The sequence below is a fragment of the Phacochoerus africanus genome, chromosome 12 (assembly GCF_016906955.1).
Source record: "Phacochoerus africanus isolate WHEZ1 chromosome 12, ROS_Pafr_v1, whole genome shotgun sequence".
NCBI lineage: Eukaryota > Metazoa > Chordata > Mammalia > Artiodactyla > Suidae > Phacochoerus > Phacochoerus africanus.
In genome coordinates, this window is record NC_062555.1 from 15,404,900 (window position 1) to 15,413,837 (window position 8,938).

Genomic DNA, 8,938 nt, shown 5'->3' on the forward strand with positions numbered 1-8,938 from the left:
GAAAGAAAGAAACTTCCATACGGACCCTTACATTCCCTGTAAGATCCCTGCATCATAAACACAAAGGAAATAGCGGCTACTCCAGTTCCAAGGTCACCATTTCCTCAAAGACAATTCTGCTTCCCAGTATTAAATTATGAAAATGTTACCCTTTGCCTTATAAAGTTGGTTACTATTTCAAAGTTCCTCCCACCCACCCCTTCTCCTGCCTCAAAAAGCTTTTGAAAAATAAATGAACTGAGACAACTTATTCCTCTCTCCTGATCTCTAGGTGACTGTCATATATAATGCTTAACCCCAGACCCTGGGGACATGAGTATTCCACCCCAAGCAGATGTGATGCAGCGGCAAGAGTTTTTCAGGGAAATACTAAAAAATGGAATTGTTGGCAGCAAGAACAAAGATTCAACCTTGAGATTTCTAGCTGTGGGTGGATTCTACCCACAACAGATACCATTTAAATTTTAATGCCAAATCCTTTGAGTTCTTCAAAAGAAGATATTTAATGAACTGAGGATGCTGGTGACACTCTTAATTATTCATAGCATCCGTTTCTCGGTGAAATGATTTGTGCTTCAAAAGGAAAGAAAGAAAACACCAACAATTTGCTAGGCACTGTCCCTCCTTTAATTCTTCTAACTACCTTGACGAGAAGTATTATGGTTGGTGACCAAGAATCTGAGCTGGGGCTCAGAGAAGTAGGTCTCGGAGCCAAATTTATTTAGCTATGAAGTAAGGAAGTTAGGGTTAGAACTCAGATATACTTGACTCTAATTTTTTTGGTATTCCTCTACCCCGGGAATTTTGGCATCTTCATTCCTGTACAAATTCACCTGGTGAGGGAGTTCCCATTGTGGCTCAGTGGGTTAAGAACCCGACTAATATCCATGAGGACTACGGTTTGATCCCTGGCCCCACTCAGTGGGTTAAGGATCTGGCATTGCTGTGAGCTGCAGTGCAGGTTGCAGATGCGGCTTGGATCTGGCATTGCTGTGGCTGTGCTGTAGGCAGGCAGCTGCAGCTCCAATTCACCCCTAGCCCGGGAACTTCCATGTGCTGTAGGTGTGGCCCTAAAAAGAAAACAAAACAAAACAAAAACAAAGGAAAGATCAAACCTATAAATAATACCAATACCCATTTGGGGGAGATGAATTGAACGGACCCAGATGCGTTTCTTTAGCCCACGTTTATCAGCCTCCCATCGGGGAACTTAGAGTTCTGTGTCTGCCCCCAAGTAGAAGCAGCGTCTCCCCTGAGACCTGACTAAAGGGCATATGATTTCCCTCTTCAGATTTTCCATTGATTCAGCAGACAGTCCATTGCCCTAAAGCTGAGTTTTGTCTTTTTGCCAGTCTGCTTGCAGCAAGCTTCATTTAATTTCTATTGCTATTAATGCTATAGCTTTAGGAAGGACAGCGAGGAGACAGAACGGGAATGTGCGGGGCAAGGAAGGCAGCCGATAATATTAAGTTACTTTTGAAAATCAGGACATTTTTAAACTGAGTGAAATTCACTTAACATCATTTTAACCACTTTACAGTGTAGTGGCATTTTGTGCGCTCACCATGCCGTACAACCATCACCATCATCTAGTTCCAGAACGTTTTCATCATCCCCAGAGCCAACCCTGTACCCATTAAGCAGCAGTCAGTGCCCCCCTCCCCACCCAGCCCCTGACAACCACTAATCTGCTTTCTGTCTCCATGGATTTGCCCATTCTGGATATTTCATATAAATGGAATTACACAATATGTGGTCTTCTGTGTCTTGCTTCTTTCACACAGCTTAATGTTTTCAAGGTTTAGCCATGTGGCAGCATGTATTATAAGTTACTTTTGAATTAAAAAAAAAAATTGAGAGCATGAGTCATAGCCCCACTTCACCTGGCTGGATATCTCCTTTCCATCCATTTTACTTGTGGTCCGTGAAAGAAAGACCTGCTATTGCAAACCTTTGATTTGGTGACTTATCTAATTCTAAGAAAATGGGGAAAGGGGATTCAAGGAGACAAAAGAAATCTCTATGTCCCAGGTGAATCGCTGTGCCTCCAGGGGTGCCGCATAAACTTTTTGGTGGGGGGGAGGTTTAGTTGTATTTTGGTTTGCTGTTGTATATACTCAAAGAACATTGTGTGAGCAAAGTTTTGGCTCAGGAAGAACTGACGTAGCATGCTGTCTCTTTGTTTTCTTTTCCAAAAGCCACAGGGAAGTAAGAGACAAAACCATGGCAATGCAGAAATAAAGGTTATAAACAGAAAGCGATGAGCTGCTCCGAGAGAGAAACGAGCAGGATCACAATGACGTCACCACTTGTGAAACAGGCTCCCAACTCTTGGTGAGTCTGACACGGGAACGAGACCATCGAATCGTTGCTTCAACATTTTCTCCTGGTGGTGCCTCATCTCAGATGTGTCTGCGATAGGAAGACACAGCCCTTTGTTAGGTTCCTGTTTCTTTTTTCGTCGCCACTTTCTCTCTAGGCTTCTTAGTGGATGGTAAGCTCTCTGAGGGAAGGAGCGATGTCTGACTTATATTTCTTTTTCATTTATTAAAATTTTTTTTTTACAGTCGCACCCACGGCATGTGGAAGTTCCCAGGCTAGGGGTCGAACCAGAGCTGCAGCTGAGCCTACCCCACAGCCACAGCAATGCTGTGACCCAGAGCACAGCTTGCAGCAATGCCAGATCCTAAACCCATTGAGCAAGGCCAGGGATCGAACCTGCCTTCTCATGGATACCAGCTGGGTTCTTAACCTGCTGAGCCACAGTGGGAACTCCTGATTTGGGTTTCTTAAGTTGACCTCTGATGGTTCGAGGACCCTCATCAGTATAGCAACAGGACTTCAGACGTCTCTGTATGTTGTATTAGTAGGTGTGATTAATGTTAACTGCCACGGCCACACAGCCTCAGCATCTCAACGGCTTCACACAGGACGTGTTTATTCTTTGCTCACGTCACAGCTCAAAACAGGTCTGGCAGCTCTCCTCCAGGCGATGACTCAGGGAGTCAGGCTCCTTTATCTTTGGGCTTCGCTGCCCTCTGCAGTCCCCATGGAGTCCTCCGCTCATCATCTGAGCAGAGATGACCAGCCAGCAAGGGGAGAGCAGGCAGGGGGTCTCCTGGGACGTCAGGGTCCAGGCCTGAGAGGCCTCCATCACTCCCAGTCCTGTTCCTTTGGCCATCGCAAGGGGGCTGGGGGAGCAGGCTGTGTGATCAGGAGGTGGAAAGAGTGTTGCTGAGCACCCGGCCAGTCTCGGCCATAACTGTTCCTTCCTGTCCAGCAAGCTCAGGAGGAGGCGGGTGTGGGAGGCTGCCTCCTGTGGCTTCCTGGTCAGTGGAACCACGGCCATGCCTCTGTTGTGCAGGATGCCAGACCAGGGAGGCTCACTCTACCCTGGACCACATTCACTCTCCCGCTGCCCCCATTCTGCAGTTATAGATGCTTCTCTGACCCTTCAATTAATGCTGCTGCTCGGATGAGGCTGAACTCAGGATAAAGAAAGTCAGTTCCATGAGCTCCCATTGTGTCTCAGTGGGTCAAGAACCCGACATAGTGTCCGTAAAGATGTGGGTTCGATCCCTGGCCTCACTCGGTGGGTTAAAGGATACAGTGATACTGTGAGCTGTGCTGTAGGTTAAAGATGCAACTTGGACCCTGTGTGGCTGTGGCTGTGACTGTAGTGTAGGCCAGCAGCTGCAGCTCCAATCCAACCCCTAGCCTGGGAACATCCATATGCTCCAAGTGGAGCCATAAAAAAGATCAAGAAAGAAAGAAAGAAAGGAGAGGAAGGAAGGAAGGAAGGAAGAAAGAAAGGAAGGAAGGAAGGAGAGGAAGGAAGGAAGGAAGGAAGGAAGGAAGGAAGAAAGAAAGAAACGAACGGAAAAAAAGAAGAAAGAAGGAAGGAGGAAAGGAAGAGGAAGGAAAGAAGAAGAGGAGGAAGAAAGAAGGGAAAAAAGAAAGAAAGGAAGACAGAAAGAAAAAAGAAAGAAAGAAGAAGAAAGAAGCAAGAAGGAAGGACGGGGAAGGAAGGAAAGAAGGGGAAGCAAGAAAAAGAAGAGAAAGGAAAAGAAAAAGAAAGAAACAAAGACCGCCCGCACGGCAGGCGCGGCCGTCCGGCCGGCCGGCCGTCCCCCGCCCGCCCGCCCGCTCGCCCCCGCCCGCCCGCCCGCCTGGCCCCCCGCCCCGCCCGCCCGGCGCTGCGCCGGCCGGCCTGCCGCCCCCGTCCCTCCCGCCCGCCCGCCCGCCGGAGCACGGACGGCAGACCGGAAGAACGCTGAACCAGAACGAAGGACGCCAGACACGAAGTCTATTTCCTCTTTCCTGCTTCACACAGACCCTTCCCTTACTGGTCACTAAGCTAAGGCCAGACTGCAACAACCAAACTGTACTGGGATCTTGAATCTCACAGAGGGAAAGTCAATGCAGAGAAATGGGAAGCCTATTAGAAACGACTGCTCTCAGAGGCCCTGGCAGCAGCCTGAACAGTCTCCGTCCTGCCTCCCCGGGGTGGACGTCAACTTTCTTCTCCGCACGTTGGAGGAAAGACCTCAAACACTCACCCCTCGGATGATCCAGAGGCCTCGCTGCTCCCAAATCTCTCAAAGATCAAAGGTTTTCCACCTTCTGAGTCTTTTCTTTCTGGTTCTGGACCATCTCATTCCCATTTGACGAGTTCTGGAAATTTCCATTCCCTTTAGAAAAATATGCCAGCCCCAGCCCAACGAAGGAGGACTCCATTCTCAGAAACACAGCGTCTTTACTTATTTGCTATTGAAATAGGGTTGATGAACAGTAATAGTATATAAGTTACAAGAGTGCAATATAGTGATTCCCAATCTTTTAAGGTTATACTCATTTATAGGTTTTGTTTTGTTTTGTTTTTTGCTTTCTAGGGCCCCACCTGCAGCATGTGGAGGTTCCCAGGCTAGGGGTCAAGTTGGAGCTGTGGCTGCCGGCCTTCACCACAGCCACAGCAAGGTGGGATCTGAGCCGCTTCTGTGACCTACACCACAGCTCATGGCAATGCCAGATCCTTAACCCACTAAGCAGAGCCGGGGATCGAACTCACATCCTCGTGGACGGTAGTTGGGTTCCCTTCCACTGAGCCACGATGGGAACACCTCCATTTATAATTATTAGAACACATTACCTGCAGTCCCTGTGCTGTACAATATCCCCTGGGAGCTTACTTTAAACCTCACAGTTTGTACTTCTGGCTCCTCTTCCCTATGTTGCCCCACTTTCAAATGACCGCCCCAAGGTGGGAAGGCTCTTTCTGTGGGCTTGGCACATATTAAGTGCCCGAAAGAGGTTTCTTTAAAGTCCAAATCAATAAATGAACAGACCATGCTTCCTGGGGTGCACCCGCCTTACGGGAAAAACGGAGTCACGGTCATGATCAAACCACGTTTCTCTGGATGTGCCTTCTTCCCATCACACACCCTTTAAATTCCAACTAGATATTCCTGTTATTGCCCTGGGGTGTTACACATACTTTCTCACACTTTCGTTACCCTGAATGTATTTGTATGTGTCGGCGCGGGTCAAACAATACACCCGAAGCCCTGAGAATAAACCCAGTGACGAGAACAACGATGACCAAGGTGACAGTTGTGGTTCCTATGAAAGTTCGAGAAGCTCAGCAAAGAGCACATCTTTTTCTGGAGTTCTGAGCCAATCGAGAAATGAAACCAAAGAGCCAGCATACAGAGTTAAAGTTACAACCTTTCAAAAATTCCCAATTAAGCTTCTATTGGAGAAGGCGCCTTCTATCTGTGGACAAGAGGGCTTCAAAATACTAAACCTCAGAACGAAATAGACTTACCCACCCAGTCACAGAAAATGGTTCTCCGCATGGCCTGTCCCCATAAAACCAGCCAGGGAGAGACAGAAGGTGACTCCTTGGGGAGGCGGGCCCACGAGAAAAAGGACAGGGAAGGCTAACTGATGGACCGCCATCCTCCTGCTTATCCCATGGCTACCACACTTTGCCTGCATTGGTGATCTTACCTGTAGCCCAGGCTTCGAGGGACAGCTCAGCTGTCAACAGGCGTGGAAGATGCCAGTGGCCGATCCATGGAAGGCACGTCTCCTGGTGTGATGGCCTGGCAACACCTATGCCAGAGCTGCTGACGCCTAGTCTGGGTGATAATGTCTGAGCCGACTCCTGTGGCTTTGCCAAAGACACCGAAGTTGCTGAAGAAGTGTTGGCACCTTCAGGTCTGCAAGCTCAGCGTCTCTCAGAACTTATGGATAAAGAGCTCTTGTGGTTTCCACTTGCTCTTTGCCTGCTCCCTGTGCCTGAGAGTCAGGCTGGGTTAGGGAGCATCAGGCAGGAGGATGCTTGGAGGGAGGGAGAGGTCCGGCCGCCGCAGGACAATCGTGGGGATAAACCCAGAGGGTGTTCGTGTCACCTCAGAGACATGCCACTGGAACCGAAAAAAGCATTGGCCATGCAGCCCTTCTCCTGGGTGTCTGTTGTGGGTCACCCCGCCTATATGGAATAATGAGCTGGAAATGCTTAGAAAGCCTTGAATTATCTCATGAATAGCACAGTGATTTGCAAGGTGGTTTTACTTGGCTGTGAATGATATTAATATGTTACAAATAAGTGTCAAATGCAAATGCGTATCCTGTGCTTGTTTTTATCACCCAGTATTGGTATTTCTCTTTTTTAAAATGTTTTAAATTACTTATTTATTTTAGGGCCACGCCCACAGCATATGGAAGTTTCCAAGCGAGGGGTCGAATTAGAGCTGCAGCTGCCAGCCTACACCACAGCCACAGATCCATGCTGAATCCTTAACCTACTGAACTAAGGTCAGGGATGGAACCTACAACCTCAGGGGATGCTAGTCTGATTCTTAACCTGCTGAGCCACAACAGGAACTCGGAAGTCTTGGTATTTCTTGTCTTTTTTTTTTTCAGGGCTGCACCCTCGGCATAGGGAGGTTCCCAGGCTAGGGGTTGAATCGGAGCTGCAGCTGCCGGTCTACACCACAGCCACAGCAACATGGGATCTGAGCCATGTCTGTGACCTACACTACAGCTCATGGCAACGCCAGATCCTTAACCCACTGAGTGAGGTCAGGGATCGAACCTTCATCCTCACGGATGCTAGTCAGGTTCGTTAACCACTGAGCCACGACGGGAACTCTTTGGTATTTCTTAAGTTGTAGTGTTTCAGGAGCCTCAAACACAGCAGGAGCTTGGGGCTCCTCGGGCTCCCAGAGAGTCCCCCCCTCACCCCTTTGTCAGTTTATCCCTGCCATTTCGAACCCCTGTCCTGTATCAAACTTGTCTGCCTTAAAAGTCTCTTTCCTGAAAAGAGGTCTTTTCCCAGAAGACCCCCCTTTGCTCCCGCAGGTGGATCCCTGTCGAACCCTCCCTCTCCCGCCCTCAGTCCTTGGAACGGGCCTGGACTTGCCTGAATCCCAGCGTGGACACAGCTTAGGCTCGTGCTGGGGTCCCTGCCTGTGCAAAGGATGAATCAGGATTAACCGAATTAATCCAGGAGTTTAATTAAACAAATAGAAGCAACTTTCACAGGGTGGATTGAAAGAGGACCCTGGTTCTTGGATTTGTTTCCATTCTTCTTTCAACCTCAGCTCCCATTCAATAGTTAGGCCTCATTAAATCCGTATATTTCAATAGTCACACCTAGAAATCTTGCAAGCATGATCACAATTTAAGGAATGTTTAGAGCACACTTTTGTTGGGGATTTGAGTTAGCAAAACTTGTTTGAGAATTCTAAATCTTTCTGCATATTTTTTTTTTTTTCACAGAAGTCTCACTTCTGTTTCTATTTAGGGCTCAAACGTATGAGTGATCTGTGTTTCTCTGATTCTATGAAGGTGTTTATTGAAATGACTGAGAGGCTGATGACGAGAGGAGGAAGTGGATAAAACTTCCATACTTGGTTTTAAAACATGTAAATAGGAGTTCCTGTCATGGCTCAGTGGTAAGGAACTCAACTGGGATCCATGAGGTTGCAGGTTCAATCCCTGGCCTCATTCAGTGGGTTAAGGATCTTGGGTTGCTGTGGCTGTGGTGTAGGCTGGCAGCTGCAGCTCCAATTTGACCCCTAGCCTGGGAACTTCCATATGCCATGGGTGTGGCTCTACAAAGACAGAAAGGAAAAAAAAAAAAAAAAGGCAACGTCACTGTTCACAGTTTTGTTGTCATAGCTCAAGTAAGTGATGATTCCTGTCGGCTAACCTGCTGCAGACCAACTAACCTAACCAGCTCCTCTTCCATACACAGAGTCCTCATCAACTCCAAGTGAAGTCTGTGATCCAGGAGAATTTGGGTGTGGTTATTGCCGTTGCTGAATCACTGGCTATTTTAGCAGACGCCACCAGCAGCGTCCACCCACCTCGGGCACAGGCAGAAAGCTGGGAGGCCCGATGCTACCTTAGGTCTCTAGAGCATCCCTTCTGGAAGTGAGAAGCTGCCTTTCAATTATTCAGTGAGCCTCCCCGAAGTCACAACTGCAGGGAAAGCAGGAGAAAGTGTCATGGTCCATATGCAGCAGGATTGAAGGCAGTGTTAAAAAATAAGGAAGGAGGGGAGTTCCCATTGTGGCACAGCAGAAACAAATCCGACTAGGAACCATGAGGTTGCAGGTTCCATCCCTGGCCTCCCTCAGTGGGTTAAGGATCCGGCGTTGCCGTGAGCTGTGGTGTAGGTCACAGACGTGGCTCGGATCTGGCATGGCTGTGGTTGTGGTGTAGGCCGGCGGCTGTAACTCCGACTGGACCCCTAGCCTGGGAACCTCCATATGCTACAGTTGCAGCCCTGAAAAAAAAAAAAAAAAAAAAAGGAAAGAGGGTCGCCTCTTGGAAGATGCCAACAGGGAGGGCCTGGGAAGTTGCAAAGCCCAAGGCTGCTCACCTCTCTCCAGGTGGGATGTTGGAGGAGATTTGGGAAGGAGGCCGT

General features: G+C 48.4%; 1 long non-coding RNA gene across 1 annotated transcript; it reads right to left on the reverse strand.

Moving 5' to 3' along the window:
• Nucleotides 1-1,888: 1,888 nt before the first annotated feature.
• On the reverse strand, nt 1,889-6,211 carry LOC125113070 (uncharacterized). The gene is made up of 3 exons (XR_007131325.1): nt 6,010-6,211; nt 4,560-4,767; nt 1,889-2,412 (listed from the first exon to the last, which is right to left on the reverse strand). It is a non-coding gene; the product is annotated as an uncharacterized LOC125113070 (long non-coding RNA).
• Between the last annotated feature and the right edge of the window lie 2,727 nt (nt 6,212-8,938).